General features: G+C 41.3%; 1 protein-coding gene and 1 long non-coding RNA gene across 3 annotated transcripts in view; one reads left to right on the forward strand and one right to left on the reverse strand.

Moving 5' to 3' along the window:
• LOC130273857 (uncharacterized) overlaps positions 1–21168 on the reverse strand; it is a 33896-nt gene extending 12728 nt beyond the window's left edge. Inside the window, exons 1-3 of one of the 2 annotated variants that reach the window (XR_008844145.1) lie at positions 20871–21168; positions 14338–14499; positions 1064–1199 (exon numbers count right to left, since the gene is read on the reverse strand). This is a non-coding gene — a long non-coding RNA (uncharacterized LOC130273857). Of the gene's footprint in view, positions 1–1063; positions 1200–14337; positions 14500–20870 lie in introns of those variants that run through there. The other variant, XR_008844144.1, reaches the window with a different exon arrangement.
• CDKAL1 (CDK5 regulatory subunit associated protein 1 like 1) overlaps positions 1–21221 on the forward strand; it is a 1066055-nt gene that overhangs the window by 105634 nt on the left and 939200 nt on the right.

Consider the following 21221-nt stretch of genomic DNA (forward strand, 5'->3'; position numbering starts at 1 on the left):
GGCAGTACATTTATTCAAGCGCGGGGGGAGAGATATATAGTAACGCTGGGGGGGGGTTTCTATACATCTTTCCCCACCACACCGCTTCTATATTAAAACCCTGTAAGGAGCCCTGATTGGCTCCTCGGTGGGAAATTTGAAAATGAAAGTTTACAGTACATTGCAGGGGATCCGAAACATGCCGCCCGCTCCCCTGCTTAATAACATCTGATCGGATCGGGTCTCAGAAGTGAGACCCGGTGCGATCAATCCCTCAGCCCCTGTACTACTACCCCCAACATGGAACAGACCCTGTTCCATGATGGGGGTAGTAGTACAAGCACTAATGTAGTCAGAATTTGCAGAGACTTTTTTCTGTCACACAGAATACATTTTGTTGCACAGAAAAAAACCTGCAACAGAAAGAAAGGGAAATTGGGCGACAGTTTAGTAAATAGCATCAGAAAAAAAAGGAGTAAAGGACTTGCAAAAACACAAACCAACACTCCACTCTTAGTAAATGAGGGCCATTTTCTATGTCTTCATTTTGTGTATGTAAGGCTCCTTTCTCATTGTGGTTTTGGGCTACATTGCTATATGTCGGTATACCATAGTCGACCTATTAACTTATGGTCTACTAGAGACTATTCCTACTACTTGGTTTGGCCTGTTGCCAACCAACATACATTTGACTCCTTCACAAAATAAAATAAATAATAATAAAAAAAAAAATTCTTAGGAAACACAGCACTGAATGCAGTCACTAGTAGCTTATGTTTGATCTATTAAAGTCAATGGTTGTACTGAGGTATATATGATATAATAAATGTTAGTGTCTTGACATACCAGTGACAGTCCAAAGACAAAATAATAAAGGAAACCTTCCCTTTACTTCCCTTCTGTAGCACACATCACTCACCCCAACTGACTGTAATACAATGCCGTGATAGGGTGTACTTATAATTACACGTACATGTACGTCCTAGTTGTGGTCCGGGTGTATAAGTGCACTCAGGAGCTGAGTGTGCTTTTTACCTGGCGAGAAACTGACGCTTATTGACAGCTGTGTATCATCGTTCGTGCAGAGCATCCTCTGTTCTGTCGGATTATACAGACAGCCTGTATAAGCAGAGCGCCTATAACACTGATCAGTGCTATGCAATGAATCATTGAACAGTGTTTGCAAATGCAAAATCACATGTAACTGTTACCTATAGGGACTAAAAAATAGTTATTAAAGTAAGTGTTAATAAATGTGAACAAGACCCTCCCATTTTTCAAATAAAATGTTAACAAAAAATGCATAAATGTATTTGTCCGAACTAATAAAATATGATGATAATGACACCACACAGTGAATTACCTAATCGTAAGAAAATAGCAAAGTACAGATTAGCTCATTTCTGGCCTTGTCATATACCAGAAAAAAATGTTTTTAAAGTGAACCAAAAGTCCTATCTAAATAAAAATGGCAAATTAGCCCTCAAACTGCCCCATTAAGAAAGAATGAAAAATGGCCAGAAGAAGACAGTTTTTTTTAAGTATATTCTTTTCGTACAAAAAGTTATAATTTTTTTAAAAGTAGTAAAAGAAAACAAAAGCTGTATACATTTTTTATTTTGACAGAAAAGTGCGCTGCATATGAACGAAAGCTCCAAAATTTGCAAAATAGCACAGTGGCATCCATACTTTTCAGTACAGTACTGGGTCGTGTGATCACCAGTCTGAGCCACAGAAAATGCTAGTGACTTATGTGTCCGAGGAAGTGGTTAAACCTGCTTCAGCTGAATTTCAGTGAACTACAGGATAAAATAATCACCAATTAGATTGCCTCTGCTAGCGCTCCGAGCCCTTCTCTCCCAACTCTGTATGCATCTGCCGCTGCTAATTCTATGGGATCAGGATATATAGTAGTTATAAACCTCCCATGAAGCTGTGTTTACACATTGGGGGAGATTTATCAAAAACTGTGCAGAGGAAGAGTGGTGCAGTTGTTTCTTTCATTTTTCACAGGTCTCTTTAAAAATGAAATAAGCAATCTGGTTGCCATGGGCAACTCCACCACTCTTCCTCTGCACAGTTTTTGATAAATCTTCCCACTTGTATTTCTGGCTGCATTTATGTTTATGTTGTGATGTTTTGCTATTTTACAGTATTTGAGCAAATTAGCTCAACCACTTGTGGGTTGAAACATGACCAGTGCTTTTGACTTGTATTAGTTGCAGCATCTCCACACAGCGATTTTGGTCGGGCTGACCAGATATTGCTTTGTAGCCCTAGCCTTCACCCCTTAACGACCACGGACATAAATGTACGTCCTAGCATGGCGGTACTTTGCGCAACAGGACGTACATTTACGTCCTGTGTATGACTGCGAGCATGGGAGCGGCGCTCGTGTCATACACGGCAGGTTCCAGCAGCCGGGGACCAGCCGGTAATGGCCGACATCCGCGATCGCGCGGTTGTCCACCATTAACCCCTCAGATGCCGTGATCAGTACAGATCACGGTATCTGCGGCAATGCACACATTAAAATAGATGATCGGATCGCCATCAGCGCTGCCGTGGCGATCCGATCATCTTTAATGGCGGACGGAGGTCCCCTCACCTGCCTCTGTCCATCTCCCGGCGTCTCCTGCTCTGGTCTGAGATCGAGCTGATAATACAGATCAGTGCTATGTCCTATGCATAGCACTGAACGGTATTAGCAATCAAATGATTGCTATAGATAGTCCCCTATGGGGACAAAAGTGTGAAAGAAAAAAAAATTTGAAAAATGTAAAAAGAAAAAGTAAAAAAAGGGAAAAATCCCCTCCCCCAAAAAAGGAAAATTGTAAATTTTTTCCCATTTTACCCCCAAAAAGCGTAAATTTTTAAAGCATATTTGGTATTGTTGCGTGCGTAAATGTCCGATCTATCAAAATATAATGTTAACGGTCCCATACGGTGAACGGCGTAAACGTAAAAAAAGTCAAAAAATGCTGCTTTTTTTTGTCACATTTTATTCCAAAAAGTTTTTTATCTAAATGATCTATCTAAAAGTTTTATATATGCAAATGTGATATCAATAAAAAGTACAGATGAGTGCGCAAAAAATGAGCCCTCATACTGCCCTATATACGGAAAAAATGAAAAAGTTATGGGTGGTCAAAATAGAGCAATTACTCATTTTGTACAAAAAGTTTTAGATTTTTTTTAAGCGGTACAAAAATATTAAACTATCTAGCCATGGGTATCATTTTAATCGTATTGACCCACAGAATAAAGAACACATTTTATTTCTACCGTAAAGTGTACAGTGTGAAAACAAAACTCTCCAAAATGTGCAAAATTTTGGTTTTCATTTAAATTTCCTCCCTAAAAAAAAAATAAAAAAATAAAAAATGTTTTTGGGGTTCGCCGTACATTTTATGGTAAAATGAGAGGTTTCGTTATAAAGTACAATTGGTCATGCAAAAAAAAAAAGCCCTTATATGGGTCTGTAGATGGAAATATAGAGTTTTGGATTTTAGAAGGCGAGGGGTAAAAACGAAAACACAAAAATAAAATTGGCCTGGTCCTTAACCCCTTAACGACACAGGACGTAAATGTACGTCCTGGTGAGCTGGTACTTAACGCACCAGGACGTACATTTACGTCCTATGCATACCCGCGAGCAGGGGCCCGCCAGCTAGTAATGGCGGACATCCGCGATCGTGCGGATGTCCGTTATTAATCCCTCAGATGCCGGGATCAATACAGATCACTGCATCTGCAGCATCGCGGTACTTTAAATGGATGAACGGAGCGCTGCCGTGGCCATCCCATCATCCAGTATTTTAACAAAAAAATTAAAGTAAAAAAAATTTGAAAACCCCCCTCCCCCAATAAAAACGTAAATTGTCCCATTTTTCATATTTCACCCCCCAAAAAAAATATTTATAATAATAACAAATAATAATAATAATAATAATAAATAATATAATAAAAAAAATATTTTATATACATATTTGGTATCGCCATGTGCGTAAATATCCCAACTCTTAACATAAAAAGATAATGATACTGTACGGTGAACGGCGTGAACGTAAAAGTCCAAAATAGCCGCTTTTTTAATAAAATTTTATTCCCAAAAAAATGTATAAAAAAAAGTATTTAACGTTTTATATAAGCAAATATGGTATCAATGAAAAGTACAGATCACGGCGCAAAACATTAGCCCTCATACCGCCGCTTATATGAAACAATTAAAAAGTTATAGGTCTTCAAAATAGGGGGATTTTAAACGTACTAATGTGGTTAAACAGTTTGCAATTTCTTTTTTAAGCGCAACAGTAATAGAAAAGTATGTTATCATGGGTATCATTTTAATTGTATTGACCCAAAGAATAAAGAACACATGTCATTATTACCGTAAGTTGTACGAAGACAAAACCTTCCAAAATTTGCAAAATTGCGGTTTTCTTTTTAATTTCCCCAAACAAATAGTATTTTTTTTTGGTTGCGCCATACATTTTATGGTAAAGTGAGTGATGGCATTAAAGGGGTACTCCGGTGAAAACCTTTTTTCTTTTAAATCAACTGGTGGCAGAAAGTTTAACATATTTGTAAATTACTTCTATTAAAAAATCTTAATCCTTCCTGTACTTATTAGCTGCTGAATACTACAGAGGAAATTCTTTTCTTTTTGGAATTCTCTCTGATGACATCACAAGCACAGTTCTCTCTGCTGACATTATTATAATAATAATAACGCTTTATTTATTGTTGTCCTTAGTGGGATTTGAACCCAAGTCCCCAGCACTGCAAGGCAGCAGTGCTAACCACTGAGCCACCATGCTGCCCTTAGCATACATCTGCTATGCACGGTTGCTAAAATGGACAGAGATGTCAGCAGAGAGCACTGTGCTCGTGATGTCATCAGTGTTCCAAAAAGAAAAGAATTTCCTCTGTAGCATTCAGCAGCTAATAAGTACTGGAAGGATTAATATTTTTTAATAGAAGTAATTTACAAATATGTTTAACTTGCTGCCACCAGTTGATTTAAAAGAAAAAAGGTTTTCACCGGAGTACCCCTTTAACCCCTTCATGACCCAGCCCATTTTCACCTTCATGACCTGGGCATTTTTTGAAAATCTGACCACTGTCACTTTAAACATTAATAACTCTGGAATGCTTTTACTTATCATTCTGATTGTTTTTTCGTGACATATTCTACTTTATGTTAATGGTAAAATTTCACTGATATTTGCATCCTTTCTTGGTAAAAAATCTAAAAATGTCATGAAAATTTTGAAAATGTAGCATTTTTCTAACTTTGAAAGTCTCTGCTTGAAAGGAAAATGGATATTCCAAATAAATTACATATTGATTCACATATACAATATGTCTACTTTGTGTTTGCATTAAAAAATTGACAAGTTTTTACTTTTGAAAGACACCAGAGGGCTTCAAAGTTCCGCAGCAATTTTCCAATTTTTCTCAAGATTTTCTAAATCGTAATTTCTCAGGGCCCAGTTCAGGTTGGAAGTGGATTTTAAGGGTCTTCATATTAGAAATACCTCATAAATGACCCCATTATAAAAACTGCACCCCCCAAAGTATTCAAAATGACATTCAGTAAGTGTTTTAACCCTTTAGGTGTTTCACAGGAATAGCAGCAAAGTGAAGGAGAAAATTCTAAATCTTCATTTTTTACACTCGCATTTTCTTGTAGAACCAATTTTTGAATTTTTACAAGGGGTAAAAGGAGAGAAAGCACCCTAAACTTTGTAACCCAATTTCTCTTGAGTAAGGAAATACCTTATATGCGTATGTAAAGTGTTTGGCGGGCGCAGTAGAGGGCTCAAAGGAGCGACAATGGGATTTTGGAGAGTGAGTTTTTCTGAATGGGTTTTTGGGGGGCATGTCCCATTTAGGAAGCCCCTATGGTGCCAGAACAGTGGACCCCCCCCACATGTGACCCCATTTTGGAAACTATACCCCTCATGGAATTTAATAAGGGGTGCAGTGAGCATTTACACCCCACTGGCGTTTGACAGATATTTGAAACAGTGGACTGTGCAAATCAAAAATTTTATTTTTCATTTTCACAGACCACTGTTCCAAAAATCTGTCATACACCAGTGGGGTGTAAATGCTCACTGCACCCCTTATTACATTCCGCGAGGGGTGTAGTTTCCAAAATGGGGTCACATATGGATATTTATTGTTTTGCGTTTGTCAGAACTGCTGTAACAATCAGCCACCCCTGTGCAAATCGCCTCAAATGTACATGGTGCACTCTCCCTTCTGGGCCTTGTTGTGCGCCCCCAGAGCACTTTGCGCCCACATATGGGGTATCTCCGTAGTCGGGAGAAATTGCATTACAAATTTAGAGTTTTTTTTCCCTTTTACCTCTTGTGAAAATGAAAAGTATAGGGCAACACCAGCATGTTAGTGTAAAAAATTTATTTTTTTACACTAACATGCTGGTGTAGACCCCAACTTCACCTTTTCATAAGGGGTTAAAGAAGAAAAAGCCCCCCAAAATTTGTAAGGCAATTTCTCCCGAGTATGGCGATACCCCATATGTGTACCAAAACTGTTGCCCTGAAATACGACAGGGCTCCAAAGTGAGAGAGCGCCATGCGCATTTGAGGCCTGAATTAGGGATTTGCATAGGGGTGGACATAGGGGTATTCTATGCCAATGATTCCCAAACAGGGTGCCTCCAGCTGTTGCAAAACTCCCAGCATGCCTGGACAGTCAATGGCTGTCCGGCAATACTGGGAGTTATTATTTTGCAACAGCTGGAGGCTCCGTTTTGGAAACAGTAGCGTACCAGACGTTTTTCATTTTTTTGGGGAGGGGGGGGGGGCTGTGTAGGGATATGTGTATATGTAGTGTTTTTTACTTTTTAGTTTAGGTTAGTGTTAGTGTAGTGTTTTTAGGGTACAGTCACATGGGCAGAGGTTCACAGCAAGTTTGCCGCTGGAAGTTTGAGCTGCAGCGCAAAATTTGCGCCATCTCAAACTTGCAGCACTCACTGTAAACCTCCGCCCATGTGAGTGTACCCTGTACATTCACATTGAGGGGAGGGGGCAAACATCCAGCTGTTGCAAACTCCGAGCATGCCCTTTGGCTGTCCGTGCATGCTGGGAGTTGTAGTTTTGCAACAGCTGGAGGAACACTGGTTTGGAAACACTAAGTTAAGTAATAAACTTTCAAGTGTTTTGCAATCAAACTTAGTGTTTCCAAACCAGTGTGCCTCCAGCTGTTGCAAAACTACAACTCCCAGCATGCATGGTCTGTCAGTGCATGCTGGGAGTTATAGTTTTGCAACAGCTGGAGGCACTGAGGTAGGAAACGGACAATGTTTCCCAACTAGTGTGCCTCCAGTTGTTGCAAAACTACAACTCCCATCATGCCCAGACTGCCCAGGCATGCTGGAAGTTGTAGTTCGGCAATATCTGAAGGATCAGATGTTGCCAAACTACAGCTTCCAGCATGCTTGGGCAGTCTGGGCATGCTGGGAGTTGTAGTTTTGCAACATCTGGAGGTCCACAGTTTGGAGACCACTGTATAATGGTCTCCAATCTGTGCTCTTCCAGATGTTAGAGAACTACAACTCTCAGCATGCCTGGACAGACTGAGCATGCTGAGATTTGTAGTTTTGCAACATCTGGAAGAGCACAGATAGGAGACCATTATACAGTGGTCTCCAAACTGAGGACCTCCAGATGTTGCAAAACTACAACTCCCAGCATGCCAAGAAAGCCAAAGGCTGTCTGGGCATGCTGGGTGTTGCAGTTTTGAAACTCCCAGAGGCAGCAGTGAGATCGCTTTACGGCGATCTCACTGCTGCCAATGAAGATGCCGCACTGCTGCTGGAAACTCACCGCCGGGACGCAGCGCTGCCAGGACCGCCTGGAGGACGTCGCTCGCGCTGGGACCGCTCGGGACGCCGCTCGGACGGGTAAGTGATGCCGGGGGACGGGTCAGGGACACTTAGCAGAGTGGTGTGTGTCCCGATCCCCGTGATCCGGACTCACACACCGCGCTGCTATCAGCTAGTCAGATTTGACCAGCTGATAGCAGCGATCGCTGGGGGGGGGGTGGGGGATGAAACCCCCCTTGGCGCATGGTAAGATGGCTGGCTATCAGTGATAGCCACCATCTTACCGGGCGCTGCGGGATGCCGCGAGTAGCGGCGAAAATGTTCATGACGTACCTGTATGTCATGGGTTGGGAACACCTTGCCACCCATGACGTACAGGTATGTCATAGGTCGGGAAGGGGTTAAGACGGGCAACTGGTCACGCAAAAAACAAGCCCTCATACTAGTCTGTGGATGAAAATATAAGAGTTATGATTTTTTGAAGGTGAGGAGGAAAAAACGAAAACTTAAAAATAAAATTGTCTGAGTCCTTGAGGCCCAAATGGGCTGAGTCCTTAAGGGGTTGAAGGGGTACTCCGCCCCTACACTCTTATCCCCTATCCAAAGGAAAGGGGATAAGACGCCTGATTGCAGGGGTCCCACCGATGGGACTCCACGCGATCTCCGTGCAGCACCCGGCGTTCTGAAAGTTATTTTCAGAACGCTGGGTTGGGTGGCTGATGTCTATGGGATGATATGTGGCTTTGGATAGGGGATAAGATTTCTAGGGGCGGAGTACCGTTTAATGGCTCAAAACTGCTGACGGACTCCCTTTCAAAAAGCCTACACAAACCACACCTTGTTGTTAAGTCTGACATATAGGCAGGATGGTAGTGTCACCCTCACCCTCACCCTCCCCTTATCCCCACGGGTCTGCAACATGTTTAACCCCTTAAGGACGCAGGATGTAAATGTACGTCCTGGTGAGGTGGTACTTAACGCACCAGGACGTACATTTACGTCCTAAGCATAACCGCGGGCATCGGAGCGATGCCCGTGTCATGCGCGGCTGATCCCGGCTGCTGATCGCAGCCAGGGACCCGCCGGCAATGGCCGACGCCCGCGATCTCGCGGGCGTCCGCCATTAACCCCTCAGGTGCCGGGATCAATACAGATCCCGGCATCTGCGGCAGTTCGCGATTAAAATGAACGATCGGATCGCCCGCAGCGCTGCTGCGGGGATCCGATCATTCATAACGCCGCACGGAGGTCCCCTTCCTCCGTGCGGCTCCCGGCGTCTCCTGCTCTGGTCTGTGATCGAGCAGAAGATGACCGAAAACACTGATCTGTTCTATGTCCTATACATAGAACAGATCAGTATTAGCAATCATGGTATTGCTATGAATAGTCCCCTATGGGGACTATTCAAGTGTAAAAAAAAATGTAAAAAAATGTAAAAGTAAAAAAAAGTGAAAAATCCCCTCCCCCAATAAAAAAAGTAAAACGTCCGTTTTTTCCTATTTTACCCCAAAAAGCGTAAAAAACATTTTTTATAGACATATTTGGTATCGCCGCGGGCGTAAATGTCCGAACTATTAAAATAAAATGTTAATGATCCCGTACGGTGAACGGCGTGAACGAAAAAAAATTTTAAAAGTCCAAAATTCCTACTTTTTTAATACATTTTATTTAAAAAAAATTTATAAAAAATGTATTAAAAGTTTTTTATATACAAATGTGGTATCAAAAAAAAGGACAGATCATGGCGCAAAAAATGAGCCCCCATACCGCCGCTTATACGGAAAAATAAAAAAGTTATAGGTCATCAAAATAAAGGGATTATAAACGTACTAATTTGGTTAAAAAGTTTGTGATTTTTTTTAAGCGCAACAATAATATAAAAGTATATAATAATGGGTATCATTTTAATCGTATTGACCCTCAGAATAAAGAACACATGTCATTTTTACCAGAAATTGTACGGCGTGAAAACAAAACCTTCCAAAATTAGCAAAATTGCGTTTTTCGTTTTAATTTCCCCACAAAAATAGTGTTTTTTGGTTGCGCCATACATTTTATGATATAATGAGTGATGTCATTACAAAGGACAACTGGTCGCGCAAAAAACAAGCCCTCATACTAGTCTGTGGATGAAAATATAAAAGAGTTATGATTTTTAGAAGGCGAGGAGGAAAAAATGAAAACGTAAAAATTAAATTGTCTGAGTCCTTAAGGCCAAAATGGGCTGAGTCCTTAAGGGGTTAAAGGATGTTTTTTTTTTTTTATTTTCTGTCCTGAAATAGGACTGGCAGATATTTATTAAATATGGATTGCATTTGTTTAAAATTCCTGCTCATGGGGGTAACAAGTGTGTATTTTTTTCCCCCTTTTTTAATTTTGTATGCTTAGAATTATTGTCAGATTTCATAAAACCTTCAAAACTTGTAAGAAGTGGAAGTCATATAGGTCACTTAGGGCATCAGAACCTGCTACAATTTAAAGCTGGGTATTGGATAAATTGTCTTTAGAGAAAGCAAGGTCAGTGTCATTTTTAACATGATAGTGCAGTGGTGATAAAAGCTCCTTCAACTATTTTGGTGTTAAAAGATTGAAAACATGCTGTAGTCTCTTAGAAAACTTTTTTTTTCTAAATTTTGAACTTTGGCTAAAAATGTATTGCATCTACTCGTTAGTTTTCTTAGTTGTTTTACTTGGCTTTACATTAGTAACCTTACTTATTCACTAATGTGCATTCCCATTTTAACAAGGTAATGTTTTTTGCAGCAAATTTGTTGTGGGCCTTATGTATAAAAGTCAGATGCTGCTCTATAGCTCTCTGGGTATTTGGCTCTGCCAAACAATGAAGCCAGCCAGCATGAAGGCTTATATTTTGCTGATAATTGTTCAAGTTTTCAGTTATTTGTAATATTTCCCCTGACTTTCTTACTTTTTAGTTTAACAATGTCTGCATAGAACTGTGTTCACCAACCTTTTCCACCCTTAGACACACCTCAGAATTTTTTTATATATATACTTCTGACCATCCTTATCAAATCCTTTTCCAAAAAAGAGGCACAACTGGTAAAAGAAGCAATTCATAATACCTATATCTCTGTTATTTGTCCCGTTTTCTCCCGTCACTGCCTCCTAAATGGACTATACTACTAACAGATGTGGCATCCTTTTGCATCAGTTTTTCATCAGTTATTATAGTAAAGTCAGCTGCCTACAGTCTTCCGCAGCCGGGACTACTACTACTCCCATCATGGAACAGACTTGTTTCCATGATGGGAGTAGTAGTTCCACCGGCAAACTCTGTTCCATGTTGGGGGTAGTAATACAGGGTCTGAGGGATTGATCGCACTGGTTCTGAAACCTGATGCGATCAGCAGTTATTAAACAGGGGAGCGGGCGGCATGCTCTGCTCATCTGCGATGTATGTACAGTGTATACTTTCATTTTTAAATCCCCTGCTGGGAGCCCTGGATGGCAGGCACAGAGGAGCCATTCAGGGCTCCCGGCAGGGTTTTTTAAGCGCAACTTTCATGGATATTATACCCCCCCAGACTAATAACATTATAGTATAAATGATGACACTTGTAATACAGCTGTACTTTTGGCTGCTCTTTATCACACTTTATCAGCAGGAAAATGGTTTTATCATGCGGTCATCAACAGTCGTCAGTAACATATCCTCTGTAAGTGAGCGCTGGGACTACTGTGTTATTGACACACAGGTCCCCACCCCCGATGTCCATGATGTGCGGTCCAGCGTGACTCCACTGACCCTATACATATTATGTGCACCTTTATGATAAAGAGTGCCCGTACTCCTTGTCTGTCTTCTACTAGTGCCGGAGATGCGCTGCTTCTGCTTTCACTAGAGGCAGAGAGAAAGCGCTCACTCCCATTGTCTGCCACCAGCTCAGTGCGCCTGTGCAGTGCTAGAGACAGGGAGCGAGCGCCTCTAGTGAAAGCAGAAGCAGCGCATCTCCGGCACCAGGAGAAGAAAGGAGTACGGGCACTGTATTTCATATATCATAAAGGTGCGCATAATATGTAAAGGCTCAGTGGAGTCACGTGGGACCACACATCATGGACATCGGGGGTGGGGACCAGTGTGTCAATCACACAGTGGTCCTAGCACTCATTTACAGGGGATAGGCGTGGCGGAGGTGGGGCATTATGATCCCCAGCCACGCCTATCCGACTGTTGCTGAACGCACGATAAAACTATTTTCCTACTGATAAAGTGTGATAAAGAGCAGCCAAAAGTATAGCTGCATTACAAGTGTCATCATCTATAATATCATGTTATTAGTCTGGGGGGTAGAATATCCATGACAGTTGCGCTTTAAACTACTACTGTGGGGGTGAATGAATGAAGCCGACATGTCCTTGCTGTCCTCCTCCAAGCACAATCAGAGTGCATCTATTCCCCACTGCTCATCTCTGTCGGGTACATGTCCCGGCTGTGCAAGAATATGAGGAGCAGGCTGCGAGGGAAATAAACTCACTGGGGGGGAATAAATGTATTATGCACACTGGGGGAATAAATTATTATTAATTTGCACGGGGGGCATACATTTTTGGTTGACACAATAGTAGTTTAAAACCTCGGAAAAAAACGGAACAGGAAGCAAACGGGTGATAAAGGATTGCAAAAAAAAAAAATCCCATTGAAATCAATGGGATTATTTTACATCAGTTTGCAACCCGTTTAAAAATGATCAAACTTATTTCAGAATGGCCATTTATTAACATAAGCAGGCGGTCATGTGAACGAGCCCTTCTTTATGTAGGTTACAGTGCTGTTATATCCAATAACTCACAGGTGTCGTGTTTTCTGATCAATTTCAGATACATTTCTTTTTTTTTTTTTTCCTCCATCTGGCCCAGACAGCTATGCCATTTCTTCCAGCAACAACTCATTTCTGCAGAACCTGACAAATATCTTGGGCACCATACTTTTTTTTTCGGCACTTTGCTTCCTTTTTCCCCACATATAGGGTCAGAAACTGTAATAATGCTTCTGCTTGCTATAACTCAGTTAGGTGAGTAGCTAAATGGGTGACAGCTGGGAAAGCAAGACAATGGTAAAGTAAAGGTAACGTTTCCTCTAGGGATCGACCGATTATCGGTTTGGCCAATATTATCGGCCGATATTCACGATTTTGGGCGTTATCGGCATTTATCTTGCAAATAATCCGATAATGCCCTGCACCGCCCAGCCCCCACCGTACCGCACCACCCACCGCGACCGCCTCCCAAACCGACCCACCGCTTCGCACCCCCCCACCGCTTTGCACCCCCCACCGCCCCGGCCCCATTGCCTCCCCCATCCCCGGTTTTATAATTACCTGTTCCCTGGGTCCACGCTACTTCTGGCTCCTGCTGCGTCCTGCGTTACGCTGTGTGCAATGACGAGTGACGTGACATGACACATTCAGTTTTTAAATAAAATGTCAGTTTTTTTTAAGGGCATGTGTGAAACCTCTCCTCAATATCTTGGTAAATCTATTAGCGAACCATACACAGGGCTGCATGTGTTTTTTAAAACCTAAAAATGTGGCATTGTTCCCTTGTCAGTGGTCCATAATGCCACCCCCACTCCGCTTGTTATCTACTGACCACTGCTGCTGGTTTTTACATAAATCTTGTCTGTTGGTATGGAATGTTTCCTTGTGTTTGGATGGAATTAAAGGAAGCAAGCGACCCCCCCTCCCTCCCCCTCTTCCTTTGTTGCGCTCTTTAAGATAAGAGAGCCACATTTGTTGCTAGCCTTTATTAGTAATTTTAAGCACTACATGTAATTTACTTACATATAGCTAGATTTATAGAAACACTTTTAGAAATCTGGATTTTTTAAAAATCACGTGACAATTTTGTCATGTATTAAGGATGGATGGGTTATTTAAGGAGAACATGTTCCTCTGTTTTGCTGTATTGGAAGATGTCCAGCTGGTTCTGCACTCAGAATACTTATATAGATTATTTAGATAAAGATCATTTATTTGATCCTGCAGAGGAGGATTTTCAGATTGTACAACTTGCTTCCCTAATGTCTGCACGAAAGCATGAAGTAAAGAGGAGAAAGGGAACATTTTTACTTTGTATATCTTTAGATGGCTGTGTCTGTGATCACTATGGTTTTCCATAACATTTGCATGTGGCTTTTATTAATCTTTGTTTGATTGGCAGTAAACTGTAAAGTGCTAGTTGGCCATGTGTAGGAAGTACTTCTGAAATGTTGCTGTTAACTTGCATATTTTTGAAATATTTGCTACGGTAGTTTTAGAAATTATACCATATTACTAAATAGCTAAAACTACCTAGAATAAAAAAGAAAAAAAGACTGCTTAGCAGCATCGTTTCGGGCGTACTGTATATTGCCAACTGCAATGCAACCACATTGTTTTTCATGCTTAATGTTTCACTGTGTTGCATATTTTTTAAACAAATGCAAGTAGAAAAGGTTTATTTTAAATATTGGCTTTTGCTATATATGTATAAGAACTTACTTGGGTACTTAAATCCTAGTTGTTTAGTGTCAATGCTCTGCTGCAACAGTATGTGTCAAAGTTTGAACGTGCTTCCAATGTGAATTCCTTGCCAAAAACTGTCAAAATCTGTTGCCATCTTTGTTGCAAAGTATTTAAATAGGGTTTTCACAATTCCATAACCTGCAAAATAAAAATTCAATGTTCATTTTTAGTTTTAACTTGGATAAAATCTCTTCCTGTCTCAAATGGGTACTTCAGGGACGTATGTACATGGTGGGCCATTTATATGGATACACCTTAATAAAATGGGAATGGTTGGTGATATTAACTTCCTATTCGTGGCACATTAGTATATGTGAGGGGGGGGGGAACTTTTCAAGATGGGTGGTGACCATGGCGGCCATTTAAGTCGGCCATTTTGAATCCAACTTTTTGTTTTTTCAATAGGAAGAGGGTCATGTGACACATCAAACTTATTGGAAATTTCACAAGAAAAACAATGATGTGCTTGGTTTTAATGTAACTTTATTCTTTCATGAGTTATTTACAAGTTTCTGACCACTTATAAAATGTGTTCAATGTGCTGCCCATTGTGTTGGATTGTCAATGCAACCCTCTTCTCCCACTCTTCACACACTGATAGCAACACCGCAGGAGAAATGCTAGCACAGGCTTCCAGTATCCATAGTTTAAGGTGCTGCACATCTCATATCATCACAGCATAGACAATTGCCTTCAGATGACCCCAAAGATAAAAGTCTAAGGGAGTCAGATCGGGAGACCTTAGGGGCCATTCAACTGACCCACGACGACCAATCCACTTTCCAGGAAACTGTTCATCTAGGAATGCTCGGACCTATCACCCATAATGTGGTGGTGCACCATCTTGCTAGAAAAACTCGGAACGTGCCAGCTTCAGTGCATAAAAAGGGAAACACATCATCATGTAGCAATTTCACATATCCAGTGGCCTTGAGGTTTCCATTGATGAAGAATGGCCCCACTATCTTTGTACCCCATATACCACACCATACCATCAATTTTTGTGTTCCAACAGTCTTGGAGGGATCTATCCAATGTGGGTTAGTGTCAGACCAATAGCGTTGGTTTTGTTTGTTAGCTTCACCATTCACATAAAAGTTTGCCTCATCACTGAACAAAATCTTCTGCGTAAACTGAGGGTCCTGTTCCAATTTTTGTTTTGCCCATTCTGCAGCACCTGAAACTACGGCTACTGGAAGCCTGTGCTGGTATTTCTCCTGTGGTGTTATCAGTGTGTGAAGAGTGGGAGAAGAGGGTTGCATTGACAATCCAACACAATGGGCAGCACATTGAACACATTTTATAAGTGGTCAGAAATTTGTAAATAACTCATGAAAGAATAAAGTTACGTTAAAACCAAGCACATCATTGTTTTTCTTGTGAAATCCCCAATAAGTTTGTGTCACATGACCCTCTTCCTATTGAAAAAACAAAAGTTGGATTCAAAATGGCCAAGTTAAAAATGTCCGCCATGGTCACCACCCATCTTGAAAAGTTTCCTCCCTCACATATACTAATGTGCCACAAACAGGAAGTTAATATCACCAACCATTCTCATTTTATTAAGGTGTATCCATATAAATGGCCCACCCTGTATATTAAAAAAGGCTACCACACTACCTGGATATGTTCACTTTAACCCCTTAAGGACCAAACCCATTTTCACCTTAACCCCTTAAGGACGCAGGACGTAAATGTACGTCCTGGTGCGGTGGTACTTAACGCACCAGGACGTACATTTACGTCCTAAGCATAACCGCGGGCATCGGAGCGATGCCCGTGTCATGCGCGGCTGATCCCGGCTGCTAATCACAGCCAGGGACCCGCCGGCAATGGCCGACGCCAGCGATCTCGCGGGCGTCCGCCATTAACCCCTCAGGTGCCGGGATCAATACAGATCCCAGCATCTGCGGCAGTGCGCGATTTGAATGAATGATAGGATCGCCCGCAGCGCTGCTGCGGGGATCCGATCATTCATAACGCCGCACGGAGGTCCCCTCTCCTTCCTCCGTGCGGCTCCCGGCGTCTCCTGCTCTGGTCTGTGATCGAGCAGACCAGAGCAGAAGATGACCGAAAACACTGATCTGTTCTATGTCCTATACATAGAACAGATCAGTATTAGCAATCATGGTATTGCTATGAATAGTCCCCTATGGGGACTATTCAAGTGTAAAAAAAAATGTAAAAAAATGTAAAAGTAAACTTTAAAAAAAAGTTAAAAATCCCCTCCCCCAATAAAAAAAGTAAAACGTCCGTTTTTTCCTATTTTACCCCCAAAAAGCGTAAAATTTTTTTTTACACATATTTGGTATCGCCGCGTGTGTAAATGTCCGAACTATTAAAATAAAATGTTAATGATCCCGTACGGTTAACGGCGTGAACGAAAAAAAAAAGTCCAAAATTCCTACTTTTTTAATACATTTTATAAAAAAAAAAATTATAAAAAATGTATTAAGTTTTATATATGCAAATGTGGTATCAAAAAAAAGTACAGATCATGGCGCAAAAAATGAGCCCCCCATACCGCCGCTTATACGGAAAAATAAAAAAGTTATAGGTCATCAAAATAAAGGGATTATAAACGTACTAATTTGGTTAAAAAGTTTGTGATTTTTTTTAAGCGCAACAATAATATAAAAGTATGTAATAATGGGTATCATTTTAATCGTATGGACCCTCAGAATAAAGAACACACATCATTTTTACCATAAATTGTACGGCGTGAAAACAAAACCTTCCAAAATTAGCAAAATTGCGTTTTTCGTTTTAATTTCCCCACAAAAATAGTGTTTTTTGGTTGCGCCATACATTTTATGATATAATGAGTTATGTCATTACAAAGGACAACTGGTCGCGCAAAAAACAAGCCCTCATACTAGTCTGTGGATGAAAATATAAAAGAGTTATGATTTTTAGAAGGAGAGGAGGAAAAAATGAAAACTTAAAAATTAAATTGTCTGAGTCCTTAAGGCCAAAATGGGCTGAGTCCTTAAGGGGTTAAGGACCAGGCCAATTTTATTTTTGCATTTTCGTTTTTTCCTCCTCGCATTCTAAAATCCATAACTCTTTTATATTTCCATCTACAGACCCATATAAGGGCTTGTTTTTTGTGTGACCAATCGTACTTTGCAATGAAACCTCTCATTTTACCATATAAAATGTACGGCGAACCCAAAAAAATATTTTTTTTATGGAGGAAATTTAAATGAAAACCACAATTTTGCACATTTTTTTTTTTTCAGACTGTACAATTTATGGTAAAATGACATGTGTTCTTTATTCTGTGAATCAATACGATTAAAATGATACCCATGGCTAGACACTTTTTTTTATATTTTTGTACCGCTTAAAAAAAAAAACCTAAAACTTTTTGTACAAAATCAGTAATCTAAAATCGCTTTATTTTGACCACTTATAACTTTTTCATTTTTCCATATATAGGGCGGTATGAGGGCTAATTTTTTACACCATCATCTGTACTTTTTATATATAAAACTTTTAGATACTGTATTTATCGTCCTATAACACGCACTTTTAAAACTTGAATTCAAGACTAAAAACCCTGCCTGCGTGTTATACGCCAATAAATCTTCTGGTCACTGATTTAAAGTGGCCGCAGGAGTGGCTGCTTGTTAAGGATTTGCAGCCCGGCCGCGGCCACTTTAAACAAGTGACCAGCGGCGGCTCCAGATTTCTTCCCGCTCTGCTTTTTATTTTCCTTGCCTCCCTTCTCCCCCTGCTTTTTATTTATTTATTTATTTATTTTTTATCTTCCTTACCTAGCCGCACTCTGGCAGGCCTGGTCAGGTGGCGGGTCTTGCGGGCTGCATGGTCAGTGAAGCAGGAGAGTGATGTCCTCTGCCGGCTCTGCTGCACAGCATCAGGGACGTCACTCATCGTTCCCTGCACCTGCCTGCATCATTCCCTGCAGCTTGTTTAACTTCAGCAGCCGGCCACGGCCACCTTAGAATAGTGACCAGCGGCAGCAGCATTGAATGAAAACCTGATGCTATGCAGCAGAGCCGGCAGAGGAAATCGCTCTCCTGCTTCATTGACCGCGCAGCCCAGAAGACCCGCCACCTGACCATGCCTGCCGGAGTGCGGCTAGGTAAGGAAGATAATGAAAAAAAAAACATTAAAAAGCAGGGGGAGAATGGAGATGTTGAGGCAGAGGGGGCATGATGAGGTGGGGGGGGGGAGGGATGACGAGACAGTGGGGGGGAATCATGAGATGGGGGAGTGATAAGTCAGTGGGGGAATGATGAGAGGGTGAGGGGGGGTAAGGGGTATAAATGTGGCATAGGGGCTGATAAAAGGGGAGGAATGATGTGACACTGGGGAGGGACCAAACTGAGGTGCAGGGGAAATCAAAGTTGGGGGGAGGATATGGCATTTAGTCTGTCATTTATCTTACATGTATGTATTTTTTTACTTCAATTTCCCTGTTAAAATGGGGGTGCGTGTTATACACCAGTGTGTGTTATACTCCGATAAATACGTTAATTTTTTATTCATTTTTATGGGAATAAAATGTGACAAAAAAGCTGTATTTTTGGACTTTTTATTTTTTACGTTTACGCCATTCACCGTACAGGATCATTAACATTATATTTTGATAATCTGGACATTTACGCATGCGGTGATACCAAATATGTTTATAAAAAAAATGTTTACGCTTTTTGGGGGTAAAATGGGAAAAGCGTACAATTTTTATGGGGGGAGGGGATTGTTCACTTTTTTAACTTATTTTAAAATTTTTCTACTTTTTTATTTACACTTTTTATGTCCCCTTTTTGTTTTTATGTCCCCCATGTGTATCGGCCGGTCATACACATGACTTAAATGTACTTCCTGGTGCGTGAAGTATCGCCACACCAGGACGTACATTTATGTCCGTGGTCGTTAAGGGGTTAAACCAGGGGTTCTCAACCTGTGGTATGCCAAGGGTTATGCAGTGGTACAGAAATTCACTGACCAATACCGGCCATGTATTGGCCAATATTTGTCAGCGCAGAGCGGGGATTGGACGCAGTTGCCGCGGCAGCTCACTATATTGTACCGCAGCCAGGGCCGCTTTACATGAGCTGCAGTGGCTGCTGGGCCTTACTTGTGACATTGCACGGCACGGAAGGACATCACCCGTCAGTGCGGCCTTCCGACTCCGAACAGGATAGACACAGACCTGGTAAGCATGTTAAACGAAGTGCAACACCGCAATATGGGATGGAGGGAGGGTGTTATTGTATGTATCTCATGTATTGGCCCAGGGGGATTGAAGGTGGGGAGGGATAATGGCATATGGGGATTAAGATGGAGGGGGTGATAATGGCAAAAGGGGATTAAGATTGAATGGGGGGGGGGGGGGAATAATGGCAAAAGGGGAATAATATGGAGGGGGGTAATCATTATCCCCCCATCTTAATTTCCTTGTGCCATTATTCACCTCTCTCTCTGATTCCCTTTTGCCATTATGGCAAAAGGGGATCAGAGGGAGTAGGAATTTTGGCACAAGGGGATTAAGTATCATATTAGAAAGGTAAGCACACGCCATTATGAAATTAAGTACTTTTATTATTTATTTTGTCTGCAGGTACCCCTCGCGCGTAGGTTTTGCACACTCTTGCGTGCGATGGGTACCCGCGGACATACTTTCACCCTTTGGAGGTACAGTTGCGAAAAAGGTTGAGAACCACTGCTGTAAACCATCCTGCCTGATATGCATGGCTCCAATGGCCCCTGTTGTCTTCTCTGGTTGCTTGATATTATTTGCCAAGCTGAATTGGTTAGTGCCGATATTTTCTGTTTCTTACGGACTGAACTAAAGAATAATATTTAGACAAATAGGTTTATTAGAGGGAAAGGATGGGCTATGGGTTTAGTTCCCCTGAGTACCCCTTTAGGTTTTCTATGAAGGGAGATGTCTTGCCTAAGTTGCATGGGAAGACAGAAATACTCATGTTGCGGGCATATTCTTTGACATGACAGAGGCTACAGTTCAGTAATGGGGAGCTGTCCATATCAACTATTGGCAATGGTACATCCTTTGTCTACCTTCAGCCTTATAGCAGAGATATCTGTTCTCCAGCCCCTGACCAGTGCATGAAGTAGTGTTCATGCTGTATTATAGCAGTGCCATTAACGTTCTTACTGATTCCTTTATGCTTCTCCACTTCATCACATGACCACCACTCAGTCTTGCTGTATCTTACAGCATCCCATGTGGGAACAGGAAGGGGCAATTACACTAGTTAATCCTAAAACATTCTTGGTATTCCTATCATACAAGTGAATAAAAAAATGGACTTCTAGTTTTTGCACAAAAGATAATGCAAGGCCTTGCATATGTTAATTCTGATCATGTGCTACAGTGTAAAAATGGAGTGGATAACTTAAAAAGTTAGTGCTTAAATTTGTGTTTTCACTAAAGGCATTACTGTCATTAAAACCTGTCAGAGATCTGTACATTTCTATGGAAAGACAACAATGCTGCTTCCCTGGCTGGTACTCACCACTTTGCTATCAGCTTTTGACTGTGGTGCCTGCAATAGATTTCGAATGGAGCTTGAAGCAGAGTTCCATTCTTTGTGTAGTGGCTGTGCTGAGTGACTCCAGATCAGCTGCTGTTGAAATAAATACAAACAGATCTGCAGTATTCCATCAGGTCATTCACACTGTACAGCACGGTCTCTTTCTGTCTGTGTATTTAAAGTGCTTTGGCTCTGGAAAACAGCTGATTGGTGGGTTGCCTGGTGATGGAACCCCACTGATCAGATTTTGTTGTCCTATCCTCAGTATAGGCTGTCAATTTAAAAAATCCCAGAAAACCCCTGAGCCCGTTCTGTATGCTGCATATATGCTGC

The sequence above is a fragment of the Hyla sarda genome, chromosome 5 (genome assembly GCF_029499605.1).
Source record: "Hyla sarda isolate aHylSar1 chromosome 5, aHylSar1.hap1, whole genome shotgun sequence".
Classification (NCBI taxonomy): domain Eukaryota; kingdom Metazoa; phylum Chordata; class Amphibia; order Anura; family Hylidae; genus Hyla; species Hyla sarda.